Source organism: Chenopodium album, chromosome 3, assembly GCF_948465745.1.
Source record: "Chenopodium album chromosome 3, dcCheAlbu1.1, whole genome shotgun sequence".
NCBI lineage: Eukaryota > Viridiplantae > Streptophyta > Magnoliopsida > Caryophyllales > Amaranthaceae > Chenopodium > Chenopodium album.
In genome coordinates, this window is record NC_137836.1 from 68,976,021 (window position 1) to 69,000,424 (window position 24,404).

At 34.5% G+C, this 24,404-nt stretch overlaps 1 pseudogene; it reads left to right on the plus strand.

Moving 5' to 3' along the window:
• Window positions 1-590: 590 nt before the first annotated feature.
• LOC145625267 (uncharacterized) overlaps window positions 591-24,404 on the plus strand; it is a 30,907-nt pseudogene continuing 7,093 nt past the window's right edge.

Sequence of the window (24,404 nt, forward strand, 5' to 3'; positions counted from 1 at the left end):
ACAAAATCTCACTTGACTATATTTTTTTTTTCACATACAAATCACAAAATATGGTTAAAGGGAGGTGTATGAATTATGAATAGTGCTAAAATCAAAACGTGTTAATTAATAAAAAAAAAAACGGAGTTAATATGCTATTTCCATTTTGCATAAAAAAAAAGTACGGAGTATATTATTAATTTATTACAGTGGTCAACAATCGGTGGTTAATGATCATTCACATGTCTTGATCACCTTAAAATCTTAAATATTGAAAGTCATAAAAAATCGGAGTATTTCAAATTTTCAATAATCATTTGTGGAATATTGGGGTTACCTTTTTGAAAAAGAAATAAGAAATAGTTATAAAAAGTTTTGCCGCAATTTAGAAACAAAATACGTGTAATGCGCTTAAACGATTAATTTAAAAAGAAAGCGAAGTTGGATGACGTAACTATCATGTTTTCAGACTATAGTACCATTTAATATATTCGTAACATATTCAATTATATTAAACTCATAGTTGGTACTTGGTAAGTAATTGAGAGAGATAGAGTTTCACAGTGAGGGTTGGAGTTGGGTTGTGCTTGTTGCATTTATGCTTAGCATTGATGAGAGGGATTGCTAGAAGTGAAGGCAAAGAGTATAATCGTTACGACTTTCCGAAGGATTTCATATTTGGTGAGCACCTCTGCTTATCAGGTACTCCCTCTGTCCCCAATTGTTTGCCCCAAACTATAAATCTACTTTATTAAGGTTTTGGGCAAAAAATGGTGCAAAATGAGTTGACACAAATATCAATGAGGAGAGAGATAGAGAGAGTGCAAGTGGGAAAACATGCCAAAAGTAGTATGGGGCAATCTTTTAGGAATACCTTAAAAAGAAAAGTGGAGCAAACAATTAGGGACAGAGGGAGTATGTATTTTCACTTCTTTTAATTCTCCATTTTCATATAATTCAACAACCACGTAAAAACGTATAGGTAAATAAATAATAGAGTAAAATATACTTAGGATGTTGTAAATCGTATGGTAACAAATGATAAAACTCGACTTGGTTTGTATAAATCAATGCAAGCTTCGATCCGGTTGATGATAAAAAAATCGAAAAATCTAATGTAAATTTAAATATTAATTTTTATTTGAAGGTGGAAGGATCAGCATTAGAGAATGGAAGGAAGCCTAGCATATATGATACTTTTGCCCATCGTTTGGGTAAGTAAACCTTGTTTCATAACTTTTATTTACTAAAGCTCAGCTTACATGAATGATGTGATAGATATTTTAGTATAAAAAATTAAAAGATGAACAAATTTCTTCATGAAACACATAATTAGTGCTATTTTTTTTTTCCACTTTTTATCTATTTTTTTTTCCACTTTTTATCTATTTTTTTTTTCACACTTTTTATCTATTTTTTTTTCTCCCTTCATTTTTTAGTATTCTTTCTCTTCTCAACCCATGGTATAGTGTATTACACTATATATATAACCACCGATTTGATCTAATTGTATATTTGTCCTAATTACTTTTTGCTCGGTCTTTAATGTGTATTTGTGACTAACAATATACTTCCTCCGTTTTCACCCTTTAGCGCGGTAATTAAGAAAGGTGGGGTTTACATGATATAATAAATTTTAAAATAAGATGAGTGGTTGTTAGGAGTGTAATTTAATGAGTCATATGCTTTAAATAAGGGATATAGTACAGTTTTTCCCTAAAATAACTTTCCTTTTATAGTGTGTTGTAAGTATTGTGATATTTCCTTTTTAGGGAAGTGTTGCAAGTAAAAGAAAACGGAGGAAGTATATATTAGACACGTGTAAATGAAAAATATATAAAAATAGAAACTAAAATTATGACTATACACATTTAAATGAACTTAATTAGACTAGACTATATTGGACTATACGGGATTAAGTCAGGGTGGCTTAAATGGAGAGCGGCCACAGGAATGTTATGTGACCGAAGCATTCCCTTACAATTGAAGGGAGAATTCTACAGGACTGTCATAAGACCTGTGTTGCTCTATGGTACAGAATGTTGGGCTTCTAAGAAAGAGTATATTAAAAAGATGGAGGTTAAGGAAATGCGCATGTTAAGGTGGATGTGTGGAAACACTGTAAGAGATAGACTTAGAAATGAGGTTACTCGCAAGAAAGTAGGTGTGGCAAGCATTGCAGACAAACTAAGGGAAAATCGTCTGCGTTGGTTTGGACATGTAAGACGGAGACCCGAGGGTGCACCGGTGTGAAGAGTGGAAGAGTGGGACCATGGAGGGATTAAACAAAGGAGAGGGAGACCAAAAATGACTTGGTTGGAAGGAGTTAGGAAGGATATAAAGTGTATGGATTTATATGAGGATGAAGCTTTGATCGTATGGGATGGAGGAGAAAGATTTATGCTGATAATTACACGGAATAATCAAATTTGGTTTATGTTAGCCGACCCCACTTTTAGGATTAAGGCTTTGATTGATTGATTGATAGAGGTTAAAGTTTTTAAGTTTGAATAGATTGAGAATTAAGAAAATACTTCCTCCGTTCTATTAATATTGCAACAATGGACTTTTTGCACTATTCATCGCTCTTGTTTGACTATATAATATGAGTTATACATTAACCAAAATATAGTCAAGTGGGATCTTGTTGGATTCGTCTCATTTAATACTTTCACAATATCAACTTTTTATAATTTTAACTCGTACACAATTATAGATATTTAGCATATAAAATGTGTTTTGGGATGCGTAATTTCCTCCTTGTTGTAATATTAACAGAACGGAGGAAGTATAAAATAATAGAGTTAAAACTATAACATTCAAAGATATTTAAAAGATTATGATTATCAATGAAAGATAATAAAGCTAAAGGGAAAAGCATACTTCATTTTTTATATAATAAAAAGCAATTACAAACCTAAAGAAAAAAGGTTTTTTTTTTTTTTTTTTTTTTTTTTTGGTGGTAGTGGGGAAGGTGGGGGAGTGACCGAGTGAGTGGAAAGTTAAAAACATCCCCAACTAAAGTCCCAATGAGATTCTTTCAAAATAAAAAAAATAAAAAAAAGTCCCAATGAGATAAAGTAAATTAAGCTAAGCCATATAAAACTATGCCTTTGTCTAGTGCATGAGTGAAAAGAAGAATTTATTTTTGTCAATTACGCATTTTAAAATTGAAGCCAATTTCAGAACTATAGAATACATTACGAGTATACGCTTATTTACAATGTTAAAATGTTGGATATGTATATACTACTCCTTCCGTTTTTAAATACTAGCTCCAATTCTCCATGTGCGGAGTTTTAGGAGAAATTGGATAAAGTAATAAAATATGAAAGTAGTGGGTTTGGTAGAAAAATAAAAATTTTAAAAAAACTATAAGTAGTGGAGAGAATTAAAGGAGAGAGAATATGGAATTAATATTGTTGGGTCCACTTGGTGAGAGAAATTAATTAAATATTATAAAAGCTTTTCAAATAAGGAAATGAAGCAAGTATTTAAAAACGGCCGGAAAAGGAAAGTAGAGCAAATATTTGAAAACGGATGGAGTATAATTCTATAATGGTTTCTTCTATTCAGCTTAATTTTAATTCAGTTCAACTCAGCTCCAATCAGTTCAATTCAATTCCTAATTTCCTTATCTTATAAACAATTTATTTAATTTCAGTTCAGTTTAGTTCAGCTCAACTCCAACCAGTTCAGTTCAGCTCAGCTTAATTAGTAAATCAGAACAAGCCCTACGTTTATGGTCCTAAATACTTTGTGCCATAAATTCAGGTTTTTTCTTTTGAATTTGAGAGATCAGGAGAAGATAATAAAGGCGGCCTAATTTGTTCACCTTATTTTCACTTATACCAGGTCTAATAAGTTCAGATTAGTTCTGTTAAGTTAAAATGAGCTAAGTCCATAAAAATTAAGTTCTAATAAGGGCTATTCAAATTTAAACTACAACTAAAATAAGTTTTAAGGTGCGTTTGATTCACCTGATTTATACTTATCTTAACTTATCTGAACTTATCTAATCTAATCTGAATTTATTAGCCCTAATTAGAACTTATTTTAGTTATAAAATTAAACTTGGGTAGCCTTGAATAACCCTTATCACAACTTATTTTAACTTATCTGAATTTATTTTTCCAAAATTTATTTTATTTGAACTTATTAACCCTTATTTGAACTTATTAACCCTGAAATATGTGGGATTAAGGTGAACAGAACAAAGTCTTAATAAGTTCAATTAATTCAGATAAGGTCAATAAAATTCAAATAAGTGAAATCAGGTGAATTGAACACATCCTAAGTAAATAATATAGGCAAATGCCTCCATATACATATTCCTCTTGAAATTAACAATTTTCCATCTACGACTAACTTGCTCTGTTTCATTAATTAAGTAAATTGTAATTTTTAGAGTATGACACGGGTAATCCAGATGTAGCATGTGATCAATATCATAAATACAAGGTGATCAATCAATATTTCATTATACTTCCTTTGTTTTTTTAGTTGACACCGTTTGATTTTTACACTATTCACACAACATGCTTTGACTCGCTTTTATGGTTTATAGATATGATAAAACATATTCATGTGGGATGTTATTTGAATCATTTTTCAATGTACTACCTCCGTTTCAAATTTTTTGTGACAATTAGACTTTTTTTCCTTTACTTAATTTTAAATCGTTGCGAATTATATAAAACAAAGGTCGTATATTTTACGGATTTTTTACCACATACCCATGAGTTTTTTGTTTATTCACCATATACCCATTTTTTTTTTAATTCACCATATACCCCTGAGTTGCTACAAAAATTCACCATATACCCTTAATAACAACAAGATAAGTGAAATTTGATTAATTATGCATCGAAATTACCTTAGATTTCTCTCCCAGTCTTCGAAACCACACTTCTCCTTTCTTCAACCTCTGATACCACTCCAAATCTCCATAATCATATTTGTATGATTCATATGAGGATAAAAAAAAAATAAAAAATTTGAGGTGGTTTTGGGGGTGGGAAAAATGAATGTGAGTGGTTTTGGAAATAAGGGAATGTATTTAGGGTGGTTTCGGGTCATAGTTAACCCCTAATGACTAACGAAGTTAACAATCGTTAATCATTAAGGGTATACAGTGAATTTTTGTGAAAAATTGGGAGTAAACGATGAATTTACAAAAGTTGGATATATGGTGAAAAATCATGGGTATATGGTAAAAAAATCGTATATTTTATTAATATCCACTTTTAATAATTTTACAATGTTGATAATTAGAGATATTAATCGTTAAAAACAAGCGTTGACAGAGCGTAATAATAGAAAGGTGTCAACTAAAAAAACAGAAAAAAAATATTATTTTAGGAGGATTTTTTTCTTTCTAAACTAGCTAGATTGTTATGATTCAAAATATTCAATAATTATGAATGTCATCTAATGCACCAGGAAGATGTTCAACTAAGGGTGGAAACATGATTGGATGCCTATCGATTTTCTATATCGTGGTCAAGATTAATTCCAGGTACAATTACAATCTAAATAGTACCTTATGAATAGCATATTTTTAAAATTAATTCATTATTTTCTGCGTCCAGAAACAAATAAGTATATGACATTTATTATTATTTTAGGGTTTATGATATGTCAATCTAGACAAATCTCTATCTATACTAATCTACTTCCTTCGTTTTCTTTTACTTACAACACTTCCCTAAAAAGGAAATGTCACAATACTTGCAATACACTATAAAAGGAAAATTACTTTAGGGAAAAACTATACTATTTCCCTTATTTAAAGCACATGGCCCACTAAATTACACTCCTAACAACCACTCATCCTATTTTAAAAGTTTATTATATCATGTAAACCCCACATTTCTTAATTACCGCGTTAAAGGGTCTGTTGCATCTAAAAGAAAACGGAGGAAGTATCTATTAAAAGACATTCTAAAGAAAATCAACGTTTATTATTATGTCACGTCACTCAACCAACCAACATTACACCATATTAAAAAAATGAGGATAAAGATATTGAAGCACACAACCTCTTATAAGAAAAATGGTTATTATTTGCAAATGAGAAGGTCTATTTTTTTTTTTTAAAAAAAGCATCTTAAATATTAAATACATATAATAACAATATTTAATTAAAGTATCAATCCGTTGCAATGTTTGAGCTACACACTAGTAATCTATTAAAAAAAACTAACAAATCTAAGAAAGTAAGAAAGTCTATGTGTCACGTAGATTCCTTCATTACGCCACATCATCCACTTAACTTCTTATTACGCCATGCCGCCAACTCAACGCCACGTGGTTTTGCCTTCCATATGTTTGTCATTGCATTTCATGCACTTATTATATATTTAAAAAAAAAAAAAAAAAGGATTCTCCACAAAATTTGAACATGTAACCTTTAATTCTAGAATTAAGCGTCTTACCACCAACCTACTCCCTCCGTTTTTTCTTATTTGCATCACTTTCCTTTTATAGCTGTTTTTTTTTTTTTTTTAAATGCATTACTTCTATTTTTTGTAACTTTATACTACATCCATTTCATATTATTTGTAACGATTAAATTTTTTTTTCTCCACTTCATGTCAAATCGTTACAAATAATATGAAACGGAGGTAATACTATATTTTATCATTTTTCTCTCTTACTTAAACCCCAATCAAATTATTTTGTCACTTCTCTCTCTTTCATAGTCCCCACTTAAAATAAAAATATCTATGCTCTATCCCATACTTTCCCTTTTATTTTCCCCATCTTACATTTATTACAATAATTTATTCACCCACTCACAATATTACTACCTCTGTTACATATTATGTGCAACTTTGAATTTTTTTATCTTACAAATAATACCCCAAAAGTTGCACATAATAATATTAGACCTGTTCAATGGGTTAGAGGCCCATTTAAAGCCCTAGTCCAGCCTTTTTATAAAAGGATTTTACCCATCCAACATTTAAATGGGGCGGGCTTTTAAAGGGTTATTAAATATTGGGCTTTTAAGGGTTGGATCTAAGTTAAAAAGGGCTGAAATTAGATTACACTTATGAGGCTTTTTTTATCCTAAATTAGATTACAACATTTAAGGTATGTTGTTCGATTTCGCTCAATTCTTCAATTATTTTGATTTGTTTCATCTGGAATTTCGCTCAATTCTTCAATTATTTTGATTTGTTTCATCTGGAATTTCGATTCTTCAATTATTTTGATTAGCTCGCCATATGCTTCTTCCTACATAATATATGTATGCATCACATAGATTAGCTAGACATATTAACAGGACAAGCATGCCTAATCGATTTTGATAAACCATTGATCGATTTTACTATGAAAACTTGTGATTATATTTAGTCTTCAAAATCGTATAATAATAGTAATGTGGATAGAATTAGTGATTTGCCTGATGATGTATGAAAACTTTTGAAAACTTTTGATGTATAATAATATTTAAATGCCTACTATGAAAACTTTTGAACTAGCCTTGTTTCCAAAAGGTGGAGATATGTTTGGACTAATTTAGTTCATCTTGATTTCGAACACCCTGATTTTCATTTGATCCGCTGCCCTTTTCCCAGACCATCATTTGATTATGAAAGAGATATATATTGTAAATGGGTTAATCAGGTTATGACTGGGAATCGTGCCTCGCATTTGATCGATTTTACTGTTAGTTGTGGTAATTGATTAATGTTATACGATTTTAGTTTTCATGTTAATAATAATGGCAGATGGTTGTTTTGGATTGTTTATACATTTTAAATGGGCCGGGCCGGGCTTAATGGCCCATGGACAATATTGGCCCATTTTGGATTAGGCTTGGCCCGGCCCGGCCCATTTAAGATAAAGCCCTGTCCGGCCCGGCTCGGCCCGTTGAACAGGTTTACATAATATGTAACGGAGGTATTATATTACTCTCCTAAAACACCGTGCAATCCCAAGTGATGCAAGTAAAAAAAATGGAAGGAGTATTTGATATTTTATGTTATCTTTTTGATACAAAATATGTATAACAAATTTAATTAAAAGAAAAAATGTAATACGTATAATGATTTGGGGCATCGCCTAGGCCCAAATACTTGTAAATAAATTATAACTCAAAAGTTTAAATCATCATATTGTAATCTTGATTGTTATCTCTAAAATTTAGGAAATATTTAGTTCATCTTATTTTTGCTTATTTGAACTTTTGTGTTCTAGTATGATCAGATCTGAACTAATCTAATCTAATCTGGTCTGGTCTGATTAGATCTGAACTTATCTATTCTGATCTAGTCTGGTCTGATCAAATCTAAACTTATATTATCTGATCTGGTATGATCTGATCTGATCTGATCTTTAATCAACTTAACTTAACCTTAAATGTACAATAATTTATAAGGAAAAAATGTATCATGTGGGGTCTTGTTGGATTCGTAATAATCTGTATTTTTTATTATGTAATTTTTATAATTTTTTTCATTATAAAATTAAAGATATTTAGCAATAAAAAACTGAACTAATATTTACTAAACTAATTTGAATTTTTTTTTTAATATAATATAATATGATTTAAACTTATTATTTTTTAAAATAAGTTGAACTAAATAAGACCATCACACTGTACTGTGGGTACTCTAAATGGATAGGGTCATAGGTAGGGATGTCAATGGGGCGGGGCGGATGTTGGCCTTCCCATCCCCATCCCCACCTTATATTTTCATCCCCATCCCCGCGGCGGGTCCAATTTTCATCCCCATCCTTGCCCCACCGGGTACAACTCTAAAACCATCCCCGCCCCACCCCCACTTGGATATCCATCCCCACCAAAGACCCGCCTAATCCCCACCAAAGATCCACCTAATATCCGTATCTGAAATACACAATCTTACATAATTAATACGAATTTTAAAATAAAACATTCTATACACATTTTTGTGTTATAATATAAGTGTCATACAAAGTATTATAATTAATATTGTGTTTCATGTAATTATTTTATAAATAAAATAAAAGTATGTAATTTTGCTTTAAAAGATATATAGATGTGGGGATGGGGCGGGTATGAAGTGGGGGCGGGTGGGGCGGGGCGGGGATGGGGCGGGTACAACTTAAAATCCACCCCCGCGCCCCATCACCCATGGCGGGTATGGTTTTAATCCCCATCCCCGCCCCACCACCCGCCAAACCGAGACCCATCAATGGGGCGGGTCTCCTACTTGACCCGCTCCTTGACATCCCTAGTCATAGGGATACCCAAACAATCCATATTGAGTAGAATGGCTAAGTGGGTAACTAACTAACAAAACAACTACTCCAAGAAACGGGTTGTTTTTATATACGAAGTATTTTTATTAAGTGTTTTTTTTTTTACGATCGTTGCTATATACTCCCTGGTTACCTCCTTTTTTTTTTTTTTTTTTTTTTTTTTTTTTTTTTTTTTTTTAATGCATGACTTTTATATTTTACTTTGTACAATATTTTATCATTTCTATCTCTTACTTTTAAACCATATTCAAATTATTTTATTATTTCTCTCTTTCATAGTCCTCAATTAAACAATAAAAATATATATTATGTCTCATATACTCTCTCTTTTATGATCTCCATCTTACTTTTACTATAATAATTTATAAGAGCATCCACAATGGTTGTGCATAAGGAACTTATAGCAGTTACAAATAATTATTAGATATATGCTAATCATTGTGGAGCTATAACCTCTTGTATCTAAGCTAAACTACATAGAGCTATATAGTTTCACTCCACTCAATACTATTATATTTATTTGATTAATATATATAATATATTTGTTAATATATTTATTTATTTTGTGTTATCATGTTAGACAGAATAAAATTATAAAAGAAATAGCTTGCCATTGTAGCGATAGCTTGAATTATGTAGCTTGAAAAATAATGATGTAGCAACCCTTAGCTACAAGTACTTGTAGCTAGCCTTTGTGGATGCTCTTTAACCCACTCACAATATTATATTACTTTTCTAAAACTTTATGCATTCCTAAGTGATGCAATTAAAAAACGGAGGGAGTATTGTTTTTCTTTTTAATCTTATTGTTTTATGTTTATGAGATAATGTTGTTTAATTATTCTAATTTTTTTTAAAAACCTTGATTAATTAGATTACATATTCTAGCACTTAACTGAAATTAAAAAAATTCTCTATAACATAATACAATCACATATGTAGTAAAGTAATCCCTCCATCGTTAAATATTGCGACTTTGCCAGTATGTGTATTCCATTTCAAATGTTTCAAAATGTTGATTTTATTTTTTATTTTATAGATGGCAGAGGAGCTATTAATCCCAAAGGTTTAAGATTCTACAACAATCTCATCAATGAACTCATCAGTCACGGTACATAATATGTTACAAGTTATATTGTAGATATTTAGTAAAAATAACTATTACCTCCGTTTCTTATTATGTGCAACAAAGAAATATTTTTTATCTCATAAATAATACCTTTTTGTTGCACATAATAAAAAACAAAGGTAGTATAATTGTATAAATAGTCTTGTTGGTAACTTTGTTGAGTAAGGTTTCAAATTCAATTTGCAGGAATTGAACCACATGTTACACTTTTGCACACCGATTTGCCACAAGTTCTTGAGGATGAGTATGAAGGTTTTCTCAACCCTAGGATCATGTATGTACTTGTGAATAAGATTTCAAAAAAATTCCTGTTTCATACGAAGTAGTATTATTTTTTATTAATATTTTCATTTTTTTTTTCATTTTGAATAATTTCATATAGTACGTTACATTTCTATCTCTTACAAATTTTCACTCACTTTCTCTTTTTTCAACCACCCCAACAACGTTTTTATTCCTTAAATATCTTTCCTCTATTTTAAATATTGTGCAATTTATTAATTTATTCTTTAAAAAAAGGTAACTTTACTGTATATCTATGTAACTTTTGATTCTTTTAGACTGATTTTATATGTTCTGACTATTTATTTTAACCCACCTTATTTAAAGTTTGCATATAAAAAAAAGTGCATAATAACGATGATCAAATTTATCTAAAACTGTTGGTAATCAATTTATCTACTTATGCAGAGAAGACTTTACGTCATACGCAGATGTTTGTTTTAGAGAATTTGGTGATAGGGTTTGGCATTGGACAACTTTCAATGAAGCGAATATCTTCGTCTTTGGTGGTTATGATGTTGGTAATAGACCTCCAAGTAGATGCTCTTCCCCCTTTGGATTTATCAATTGTACTAAAGGAAACTCGACTACGGAGCCATATATTGCTGCTCACCATATATTGCTAGCTCATGGATATACTGTTAAGCTCTATAAGGATAAGTACAAGGTATGCTACATAATATAATTCTTCCACATTTTCCATTGCTCGTAAAAATAAAGTGTTAGGGTTTGTTATGTTCACATTATTTTACTTATTTAAGGTTTAATAAGTTCAGATAATTTCAGTTTAGGAAAAATAAGTTCTGATAAGGATTACCTAAGTTCAAATTACAACTAAAATTAGTTTTAATAAGTTCTGATAAGATCAGATAAACAAAAAACAAGTGATAGAACACACCCTTATTCTCATATACTATTATGAACCTCATAAAATTCATTGGCATGCTATTGCTAATTAATTAGATTTACATTTTTATAAGTTCTATTTGTCTAATCTGATTTTATTTTAATCTTATATATAGGTGTTAGACTTAATGATTTTGATGATGACACAACCTCACTTACTTACAAACTAATAAGTGCTTGATTGTTTAAGTGTGTACTCAGTTACAAAGACTAGAAGAATGAAGTGTCTTGTAAAAATACCATGAGGAACAAGAAGGCCAGAAGCGGAGCTAGCCATAAAGAAGAGTTCCCTCACAGGAACTGACGCTTCAGAAATGAAGACTGGAGAAGAGAAGTTCCTCCCAATGAACAGAAGCCTCGGAGTAGAAGCTTCAGCAGAGAACATGAAGACTAAATATATTTTTATATTTTAAGATTTATGTAAGTATAAGATATTAATTTGCACTCGAAAAATCTGTGTGGAATTGGTCTAAAAAGATAATTTTGTGCTAGCTAAATTTTAGGGAAGTTGTTATTTTCTAAACGATTATCTTTTCAAACAAAAAGAGGATTTTATTTTTATTCTGATTTTCTAAAAATATCTTTTGCAAATAAAATCTCCCACGTTTTCTAAAACCTTGCGGCCTACTCCTCCATGATTTTCTTCAAGTCATGGTCTTCCACATTGAGGAGTTCATGTTTCCTTAATTTTAGGAACATGATCTTCTTAGTGGGTATGAGTAGTGGCGTAATGGTATTGCTGCATAAAGAGAATTTTCCAAAGCGTTTGTTGATCTATAAATAGCCATTGACTTCTGTTTGAAAAACTCACCCTTGCTCACATAAGTTTTCAAGCTTCAAATTGAGTCAAGTGTCAATTCCACACAAGTTCATTAGAGTGTTCTTAATGTTCTTATACTAGAGTTTGTTTATCTTTCGAGTTGTAATTTGGGGAATGGGGAAGTTCGAGTGAATGTTTGTGTATGAGGAAGAGAAGTGAGAAAGAGAAGAGAAAGAGAAGAGAGAACAGAGAAGTGAGAAGAGAGAAAGAGAAGAGAAGAGTAACAAGTTGGGTGACTTGTTCCTCAGGATCTCAAGTTCGTAGAGGAACTTGAGTTTGAGTCTTTAGCTTGTAATAGGATAATTTGCCATATTATAGTGAAGATTCTTTTCCCAAAATCCCAAATGGTCGTGGTTTTTCTCCTTGTTAGGGCCAAGGAGTTTTCCACGTAAAATCTCTCTTGCATTCTTTAGTTCCTTTAGTTGATCTTTCAGTTCCTTTAGCTAACTTAATTTTAATTCCGCAAAAATTTTGGCTAAATTCTCATACTAAAATTCAACCCCCCCTTCTTGTAGTATTCATTAAAACAACAATTGGTATCAGAGCCTAACTTCTAGGAAAATCAGGCAACCCTGAAGAAGAAAGGTCTTGGAGAAAATGAATACTCATGAGAAGCTCGAGGAAGGATACTCAACACAGAGGCCTCCTATGTTCAACGACAAGTTCTATACCTACTGGAAGAACCGCATGGAGATCTTTATCAAGGCAGAGAACTACCAAGTCTGGAGGGTCATCGAGGTTGGTGATTTCGAAGTCACCAAAACAAATGCTCAGAACGAGGTAATCCCTAAGCCTATGTCTGAATATGAAAAAGAGGACTTTGATAAAATGGAAATAAATGCTATGGCTGTGAAATTGCTCCACTGTGGACTTGGACCTCACGAACACAATCGTGTTATGGGGTGCAAGAACGCTAAGGAAATCTGGGATTTGCTGCAGATTACTCATGAAGGAACTAATGAGGTTAAACGTTCAAAAATCGATCTACTTATGTCTAAGTATGAAAGATTTGAAATGCAGCCTAAGGAAACCATTCAAGAGATGCTAACCCGTTTTACTAACATCATAAATGAGTTGGTTTCCCTTGGTAGACAGATTCTTACAGATGAGCAGGTTAGGAAGGTTCTTAGAAGTCTTCCACAAGATGAGAGGTGGAGAGCTAAGGTGACAACCCTTCAGGAAACGAAGGACTTTACCAAGTTCAATATTGAACAACTAGCAGTTTCTCTCATGACTCATGAGCTACACCTTGGAGTCAACAATGAACCCATGAGGAACAAGGGATTGGCTCTTAAGGCTGATGAGGAGGAAGACTCAGAAGTGGACGAGGATGAGGCTGCCCTAATCGTGCGAAGATTTAAAAAGATGTTCAAGAAAGGTCGAACCTCAAGGAACTTCAGGAAAAAGACCTCAAATCCAAAGCCTGACTACAACTGCCACAAGTGTGGATCTCCAGATCACTTTATCAGAGACTTTCCCCTTTGGGAAAATGATAAAGGGAAAGGAAAGGCTAAGGAACAGGGAAGAGAAAAATTCAGCAAAGCAAACTATCTAAAGTCAAACATGAGGAAGGCCATGATAGCAGCTTGGGGAGACTCAGAAAGTGAAGAAGAAGATGATGACCAACCAGAAGAGGAGACAGCCAATCTCTGTTTAATGGCCAAATCAGATGATGAAAAGGCTTACCTTGAGGAACTCCAGAAAGAGGTATTTTTTGATCCTAAATAGCTTAAAACTCTCTCTAAAGATGTCTTAATTGATATATGTCTAGAGGAAGAAGAATTCTTTAGAGATACATGTGTGAAATTGAATAAATGTGAAAAAGCTCTTAAGGTTTGCAAAGAACATGGTGCTTGGTTGGAAACAGCCTATGCCAAGTCTCAAAGCAAACTAAGAGAACTTGATTTTAAATACAAACACATAACTGAGATAGCTGATAGAATTAAGAATGAAAGTATTCTTCTGAATGTTGAACTAACTCGGTATAAGCTCATGAATTCTGATATCAGTTCTAGCAGTTCCTCAAGCGATCAGCTGCTTAAATTCAATGTTGATTTTGAAAACTTGAAAAATGAGCTTTCTACTTTAAAAACCCAAAAGGATCAACTTGAATCGGAACTGAAAGCTAGAAAGGATAGAAGTATTGACCCAAAAGTCATACCTAAGTGGATAGCTGAAGCTCAAGGAAAAAGAACTGAAGGCCTTGGTTATATGACCAAGAAAGGTAAGCAAAAGAAATATGTTGAGCTTCCTAGCATGAAGGTATGCACTTTTTGTGGTAAGACTGGACATCTCTATGGACAGTGTAGGATAAGAGAAAAAGCTGATAAAAGAAATGTAAAACAAGTGTGGGTAAAGAAAACTGATATTGCATCCACGTCTAAGGAACCCAAGGAAACCTGGGTTCCTAATCCTAATGCTTAGTTTTCTTGCAGGTCCTAGTGAGGGGGAACAACTCGTGGTATCTCGACAGCGGTTGTTTAAAGCATATGACAGGTGATAAATCAAAATTCCTCTCACTAGAAGACTGCCCTGGAGGAACAGTAACCTTTGGGGATAATAAGAAGGGCGAGATCATTGGAAAGGGCAAAATTGGTAGATCAAAATCTCATTCCATTGATAATGTGTTCCTGGTCGAGGGCTTAATGCACAATTTGCTCAGTATATCACAATTCTGTGATATAGGAAATTCTGTAAGTTTTACTTCTGACTCTTGCAACATCATCAACAACAAGTCAGGAAAGGTTGTTTTAGAAGGAACTAGAAGAGGGAACACTTATACAGTTGACCTCAACTTAATCCCAAGGAACAACCTTACATGTCTGAGTGTTGTTGAAGATGATCCCCTGCTATGGCATAAACGTTTTGGACATGCTAGCTTTTCATTACTGGACAAGCTAAGGTCAAGGAACTTGGTTGTGGGACTTCCTATTATCAAGTTCCTACAGAACAAAGTTTGTGATGCATGTGTGAAAGGCAAGCATGTTCGCTCATATTTTAAATTGAAGAAAATGGTGAGCACTACAAAGCCTTTGGAATTAATCCATATGGATTTGTGTGGTCCCATGAGAATTCAAAGCAGGAGTGGCAAGAAATATGTTTGGGTTATTGTTGATGATTATTCTAGATTCACTTGGGTTATTTTTCTTGCTAGTAAAGATGAAACTTTTAACGAGTTTGTTGCTTTTTCCAAGAAAATACAAAAAATCAGTGGTCACTCCATAGTCCATCTCAGATAAGATCACGGAACTGAATTTGAGAACTCAAGATTCAATGAGTTTTGCAGGGAAAATGGCATGAATCATAACTTCTCAGCTCCAAGGTCTCCCCAACAGAATGGAGTTGTAGAAAGGAAGAATTGAACCCTTGAGGAAATGGCTAGAACGATGCTGATTGCAAGTGGATTGCCAAGGAACTTCTGGGCTGAAGCCGTGAATACAACATGTTACATCCTTAACAAGGTAACAATCAGAAGTATCATCAACAAGACTCCCTATGAACTATTCAGGGGAAGAAAGCCAAACATATCTCATCTTAGATCCTTTGGTTATAAGTGCTTTGTACATAACAATGGTGGAAATTTGATGAAAGAAGTGAAGAGGCCATATTTCTAGGATATGCCTCTGATAGCAAAGCTTATAGAGTTTACAATAAAAGCTCAATGTGTGTTGAGGAAAGCATTCATATAATCTTTGATGAAGTTAACCAGTTTGTGAGTGTACAGGAACAAGAAGATGATAATGATTTTGAAATTGGATTGATAAGAGACAGGGATGAAGAAGAGACCCAAAAGCAAACCAAAGAAAAGCAGCCTGCTCCAAAAGAGGAACATCAAGAAAATGGAGAGGTTCCTCAACCAGATGAACAGGTGAATGAGGAACAAGCAGAAGAAGCAGAAGGAACAGAACCAGAAGCTCCTCAAATTGGAGTTCCAGCAAGGGAATTTCAACCCAGGCCATTCAAGTATCAAGGTTCCCATCCAACTGATCTCATAATAAGTGATATAGGAAAAGGAACGCAAACAAGATCACAAATGAGGAACTACTGCGCATTCCATGCATTTCTGTCCATTCTAGAACCAAGAAATCATCAAGAAGCCTTGGGAGATGCAGATTGGATAGTGGCCATGCAAGAGGAACTCAATGAGTTCGAAAGGAACAAGGTCTGGCACCTTGAGCCAAAGCCTAAGGGAAAGAAATTAATTGGGCTCAAATGGGTGTTCAGGAACAAGCTTGATGAACATGGCACCATAGTAAGGAACAAGGCTAGATTGGTTGTGAAGGGCTACAACCAACAGGAAGGTATTGATTTCGATGAAACCTTTGCTCCTGTAGCTAGATTAGAAGCTATTAGAATCCTAGTGGCTTTTGCTTCTTCTATGGGTTTCAAACTCTATCAAATGGATGTGAAATGTGCTTTTCTAAATGGTTTCTTAAATGAGGAGGTGTTTATTGAACAACCTCCAGGTTTCGAAAATTCAAAATTTCCAAATCATGTTTTTAAGCTTGATAAAGCTCTCTACGGGCTTAAACAAGCTCCAAGAGCCTGGTGTGAAAGGCTTTCAAAGTTCCTACTGAAAAATGATTTCAAAAGAGGAAAAGTAGACAAAACTCTTTTTCTTAAATCTCGAGGAACTGATTTGTTAGTTGTGCAGATCTATGTAGATGATATTATATTTGGTGCTACTAACAATGGTTTGTGCAAGTACTTTGTTGAGCTAATGGGTGGTGAATTTGAGATGAGCATGATGGGTGAATTAAATTTATTCCTTGGACTTCAAATAAAGCAAACAGCTGAAGGAATAATGATTCACCAACAGAAGTATGTCAAGGAACTTCTGAAGAAGTACAACATGGAGAATGCCAAGACAAATCATACACCTATGGGAACAGCAACAAGACTTGATGAGGATCCACAAGGAACAAGTGTGGATCAAACCACTTACAGAGGTATGATTGGTTCATTGCTATATCTAACAGCCAGTAGGCCTGACATTTCTTTTAGTGTTGGATTGTGTGCTAGATTTCAGTCTAATCCTAAAGAATCACATTTAACGGCTGTTAAGAGAATTTTGAGATACCTCAAAGGAACAGATGAACTGTGTCTGTTCTATCCTAGAAGTGATGACTTTATGCTTAAAGGATTCACAGATGCTGACTATGCAGGTGACCTAGTCAATAGGAAAAGCACCTCAGGTATGGTTCAGTTCCTTGGCTCTTGTCTAGTTTCTTGGGGTTCCAAGAAACAAAATACTGTTGCATTGTCTACTGCAGAGGCTGAGTATGTAGTAGCAGCTGCTTGTTGCTCTCAAGTCCTCTGGATAAAGCAACAGTTACGTGACTTTGGTATTAAATTTAATTGCATTACTATCTACTGTACGTGATAACACTAGTGCAATTTGCATATCTAAAGATCCAGTCCATCATTCAAGAGTTAAGCATATTCATATAAGGCATCATTTCCTTAAGGATAATGTTGAAAAGGGTTTGATTAAATTAGATTTCTGCCAAACTGACAATCAAATTGCAGATATATTAACAAAACCCTTGAATAGAGAAAGGCATGAGAAGATGAGAATGGAACTTGGGATGATTAAGTTATACTGAGAAAAATGCATCAAGTTCCCTCAAGTATGAAGCTCAAACTGACATGCTTAATCTGTTGTATACTGTGCACAAGTGTTATATGTTTAATTACATAGTTAAGACAGGTTGTAAGCAGGAGTAATATTTACTAAGGGCATGTAAATTTGAAAGACATAGAATATGAAAAGTCCAAAATTGGTTGCATGAGCCTTGTTGATTTGTTCCGTGTATCAAGTTGTATTTGCAAGTGTTCTTTACTGATAATATTCAAAAGATAAAATTGTTGTGTTTATCTATCTTTCAAAATTCCAAATTCTTTTTATCTAAACACAAATAAATCGGATGAATGCATCTAATTTCATCATTATCTTTTGTTCAAAAAGTAGCCCACTTACACTACTCTCTTGAAACACGGTTTGCGTTTCCCTAAGCAATAAATATGAGTGTCAAATCAACTAAATTCACTTTACCTCCCAAACGACACCTCACTTCACCAATTTACCTCCACCATATAAGATGTCAGACTCACCAAAATTTACACCACACAAAAATTACCTTCTCTCTCATCTTTCCGATCAAAATTACTCTCCAATGTCTACCTCTCCAAAAACCCAAATTGAAGCCGAAACAAATACAAACCCTACCCAAGAAATCACCATGGAAATCATCCCGGAAACACAAAATCCTGAAGCCTCCAAGCATGAATCTCCCACTAATTCAAGCACTTCTCGCAAAAGGAAAGCTGAAGACATGCAAGAAGAAATCGAGAACATTCCGGATATGGGTGTCCACTATCGCGACAAGCCTGCTTCCATGAAGAGGCTGGAAAAGATCAGTGACCACTTTGTGACAGGTTTGGCACTTAATTTACCTTGGTGTAGATCTGTTAAGCTTTATGAATTGCTAGATTTGTTTGAGGCTCAGAATTGGGTGAATTTGTTGAGTTAATGCTTTAATCGGAGTATGTATGTTGATGCTATGAAGGATTTTTGTAAAAGCTTTAAGTATTCTAAAGGTGTAATTCGTTGTTGTGTGCTTAAGAAGGATATTGAGTTTGATGCTATGTATTTGGCTGAGTTGTTTGATGTGCCTAATACTGGTTATGATATTTATTTCAAAAATAATGTGATAAGGAACCCTCTTCCTGATGCCAATATTGATGAAATAGTGGAGTATTTAGGTGGTGACCCTGAGGAAACCTACATAAACCACAATGACCTAACCCCTCTTGATAAAATCCTGTTAAAATTTGTGTTCAATGATATAATCCCTCGTTCTCAAAAGAGAGACAGTGCCAAAAAGCTTGATTCTATCCTAATCTATTGCCTAGCCAAAAAGATCCAAATCAACTTTCCCTCCATCATGATTCAACACCTTTCCCACTGTGTTCCTAAGGGATGGAAGGTGGGATATGGAAACCTAATCACCTATGTATTTGAAAGCTTTGGTATCTCCTTAACTAATGTTGAACCCCTGCCTCTCAAAAACACTGAGTACATACAGCCTATATTCCTTGAAAACCATAAGTTGAGGGTTGTAGATGGGTGTTTTGAAGCAGTATAGGAAGAAAAGGAGACTAGACCTAGGGAAGTGAGTGCACCATCTGAGGAGGAAGATGAAAGGGTCGCTGGCATGGTTGAGGGAGTTGTTCAGGAAATTCAGGAGCAATAGGAGGAAGAGGAAAAGCAGGTGGAAGAGGTCATTGAGACAGGGGGAAGGAAGAAAAGGAAGAGCTTGAGGCTGATGAAGAAAAAGGAGACCTCTGCCCCCATTTGCATTGATATCTCAGGGGTGCAAGAGGAACTGCAGAAAGTCTCAAGCTCTCCTATTCTGGGCAAGCATGCATCTGCAGGAATAGGTTTTGCAGCTTTTAGTTCCCCACCTAAGGTTCCCAGCGAGGATGTCAAGGAGATGAAGGAGATGCTCCAGAAATTGCTGAAGGAGCAAGAGCAGTCAAAGGTGAAGATGGAGGAACTGAAGAAGATTGTGCTCACTCTAGATGCTGCTGTGAAGGAACTGGTCAAGAGCTCAGAACAGGGGAGACAGTCCACTGTCAAGGACATAGTGTCTCAAATCAGCAAGAAGCTGGAGGATCTTGCTGTTGATGATGACCAGAGCACTGCTTCATAACCTACCTTTCTCTGCAATCCTTTTATGTTGATGAAAACTTTTATTCTCTCTGCTTTTGGGAACAATTTTTAATTTGGTCTGTAATATTTTGGGCACTTTTTAATTTCCTTTGGCAAACTTGCGAATTTGGTACATTTGGCCGATGTTTTTAATCGGTTTTGGATGATGAATGTCTATGTTTCTTTTGCCTATATGCTTTGTGAATGTTTTCTCTCTATGCATGCTTCTTGTCTTAACACTAAACCACTAGTTGGTGCTGTGTTATGGTATACTATATACTTGTGTGTGTTAGTTTTTGATAATGCCAAAAGGGGGAAAAGGATGCAAACTATCAAGGAAATTTAATCATTCTATGGTCTCTGTTCGAAATCTTCACAAGCTGCCTAATCTCTACAAGCAGGTATATTGTATATACAAGTTTTTTCCTTAAGTTATTTATTTATGCATTGTTTTTATTTCCTTAAACATTAGTTCCATTATGCATTGAATTTTGTTTTTGCATTTTCTTTTCTTTAGGAATAAAATGGATTATCTCTGTTTCCTTGTAAGTAAGTTTGGTTTGTTTGTCATCATCAAAAAGGGGGAATATAGTTAGACTTAATGATTTTGATGATGACACAACCTCACTTACTTACAAACTAATAAGTGCTTGATTGTTTAAGTGTGTACTCAGTTACAAAGACTAGGAGAATGAAGTGTCTTGTAAAAATACCATGAGGAACAAGAAGGTCAGAAGCGGAGCTAGCCATAAAGAAGAGTTCCCTCACAGGAACTGGCGCTTCAGAAATGAAGACTGGAGAAGAGAAGTTCCTCCCAAGGAACAGAAGCCTCGGAGTAGAAGCTTCAGCAGAGAACATGAAGACTAAATATATTTTTATATTTTAGGATTTATGTAAGTATAAGATATTAATTTGCACTCGAAAAATCTGTGTGGAATTGGTCTAAAAAGATAATTTTGTGCTAGCTAAATTTTAAGGAAGTTGTTATTTTCTAAACGATTATCTTTTCAAACAAAAAGAGGATTTTATTTTTATTCTGATTTTCTAAAAATATCTTTTGCAAATAAAATCTCCCACGTTTTCTAAAACCTTGCGGCCTACTCCTCCATGATTTTCTTCAAGTCATGGTCTTGCACATTGAGGAGTTCATGTTTCCTTAATTTTAGGAACATGATCTTCTTAGTGGGTATGAGTAGTGGCGTAATGGTATTGCTGCACAAAGAGAATTTTCCAAAGCGTTTGTTGATCTATAAATAGCCATTGACTTCTGTTTGAAAAACTCACCCTTGCTCACATAAGTTTTCAAGCTTCAAATTGAGTCAAGTGTCAATTCCACACAAGTTCATTAGAGTGTTCTTAATGTTCTTATACTAGAGTTTGTTTATCTTTCGAGTTGTAATTTGGGGAATGGGGAAGTTCGAGTGAATGTTTGTGTATGAGGAAGAGAAGTGAGAAAGAGAAGAGAAAGAGAAGAGAGAACAGAGAAGTGAGAAGAGAGAAAGAGAAGAGAAGAGTAACAAGTTGGGTGACTTGTTCCTCAGGGTCTCAAGTTCGTAGAGGAACTTGAGTTTGAGTCTTTAGCTTGTAATAGGATAATTTTCCCTATTATAGTGAAGATTCTTTTCCCAAAATCCCAAGTGGTCGTGGTTTTTCTCCTTGTTAGGGCCAAGGAGTTTTCCACGTAAACTCTCTTGCATTCTTTAGTTCCTTTAGTTAATCTTTCAGTTCCTTTAGCTAACTTAATTTTAATTCCGCAAAAAGTTTGGCTAAATTCTCATACTACAATTCAACCCCCCCTTCTTGTAGTATTCATTAAAACAACAATAGGCCAAACAACGGGGACTCATTGGGTTCAATCTCCTTTCCTAGTTTCCTACCATTTAGCACCTTTAACGCGGACACAAAGGAAGATATACTTGCAGGTCAAAGATCCTATGATTTTCTATTGGGCTGGTAATTGAACTCAAACTTAAATGGTTAACATGGTTAGGTTTTATTTATTTATTCGTTTATTTATGGTGCAAAGGTACTAGGGAATGTTTTGGTTTAATTACTAAGCTGAAGTGAAATGAACTGATTGGAGCTGAACTAAACTAAATAGATTTGAAATGAATTGTTTATGAGAGAAGGAAATTAGGAACTGAAATGAACTGATTGGAGGTGAACTAAACTGAACTGAAATGATTGGAGGTAAACTGAACTGAACTGAAATTAAGCTAAAGAGAATAGACCCTTGAAAACCATTAAAGTTTGTGTTCTCTCAAGACTATACTCTAAATTATAAAAGAAAATTGAAATTTAAAAATATTTGACTTCGATTAAAGAACATTTGAAAGGGAATTTCTAGATAGGGACCTCTAGAATTACTATATTCTAGCGTTGTTTCTTTTTTTCACTCTTTCCGATTATTTTTCCACATAGTCACCATGGAAAATTGAAAATAAATAAAATTATAGTAATTCTGAGGAGAACTCGGTATAATCTTATAATACAGTTTCACTGAAAATATAATATTAAGGAAATTATTACTTTTATCACCTTCAAAAAACCACTTATTGGTTTTTACCAACTATATAAAAAAAGTTTTATTTTACCACCAACAACATTTCTAAAAATTGGATTTCACCACTAAGTAACAAATTCGTCCATGAATCTGTTAGTAGGGCCCACCTTTTTTTATGTTTCCTCTTCATCTTCCCCGATCTTCCATGTTAACTAGCTGGCAACGAAATCAACTCACCTCAATTGGTCGTAATTTCATGTGGGGCTAGGGAGGGGTTTGAATTTGGTGTTGGCTAAGGAGAGGGTTGGATTAGATGATGACTAAGGTTTTAGGAGTGCGAATTTGGTGGTGGTTAGGGTTTTAAGAGTGGTCAGAATTCGGTAGGAGGGGGCTTTATGGGTGGTCAAAATACAATGGCTAAGGTTTTGAGGTCGGAAATTGGTGGAAAGAAGGTCGCAATCCAGTGGGAGGGGTTAGAATCCATGGTTGTGGCTGGTGCGTTTGGGGTTAAAGGTGAGTAGTAGTTGTGGCCGCTGTTGGTAAATTGGCGCCGGCTTAATGTTGGGTTATTGCCATTGTGGTGCAACGGTGCGGTGGGTTGTGGAAACGATGGGGTTGTATGGGTGTAGGGTTGGGCTGCCGGTAATGTTGATGGGTGGGGAGTCGATACCAGAGCGCGGTGGCTGGGAGCCGGTTGGTGGCTGATTTTTTTTTTTTTTTTTTTTTTTATGAAAATTTTTACCCAATAATATAGTGAAACGTGTACATGGTAGGCCCAAATAACGGATTTATGGACGAAATTCGTTAATTGGAGGTGATTGGTGATAAAAGCCAACTTTCATTTTTTAAAGCAGTGGTAAAAGCCAATAAATGGGTTTTTGGAGGTGGTAAAAGACAAAATTTTCAAAAATAAATTAAAATTGTAAAGTTGTAATTGTTATAGTTGTCTGACTATAAATTGTACATTTGCATGTACTAGAGCAACTAATGTGTGTGCCATAATTAACCATATATGGGGAACTTTTTTAGATGCAGCAACTTTTTGGCGAAGCAGGCAACACCATGCAGCATGGGTTACCCGATTTTTTTTGTTAGGGTTACCCAAGTTTCTAGAGTTACTCGAGTTTTTTGTTAGGCGTTACCCGAGTTATTCAGTTAGGGGTTACTTGATGGGTTTGGGCGGGGGTTACTCGGTCAAGGGTTACTCGATTAGGGGTTACTCGAGTTACTCGGTCAAGGGTTACTCGAGTTACTCGGTTAGGGGTAACTTGAGGGGTTACTCGGTTAGGGGTTACTCGAGTGTATCGGTCAGGGGTTATCCAAGGAGTTCAACCAGGGGTTACTCAAGTAATTCGATCAGGGGTTACTCAATCAGGGGTTACTTGAGCGATTACTTAGTCAGGGGTTACTCAATCAGGGGTTACTTGAGCGATTACTCAATCAGGGGTTACTTGAGGGGTTAGATCATGGATTACTCAAGGGGTTACTCAGTGAGGAATAACTTAAGCCTTGACCGAGTAACTTCAATTCCGGCACTCGGGTAACCCCTGACCGAGAATATCGAGTAATCCCGACAACTCGAGTAACCCCGGTAACTTGAGTAACTCTTGACCGAGTAAGCACTGAGAAACTCGAGTAATCCCTGAATGAGAAACTCGAGTAACCCCAGCAACTTGAGTACCCCTGATCGAGAAACTCGAGTAAACCCCGACCGAGAAACTCGAGTAACCCCTGACCAAGAAACTCGAGTAACCCTTGCCGCACGATACAACATGCCGTTTACAAAAAAGTTATATTTCAGATGACAACATAATGA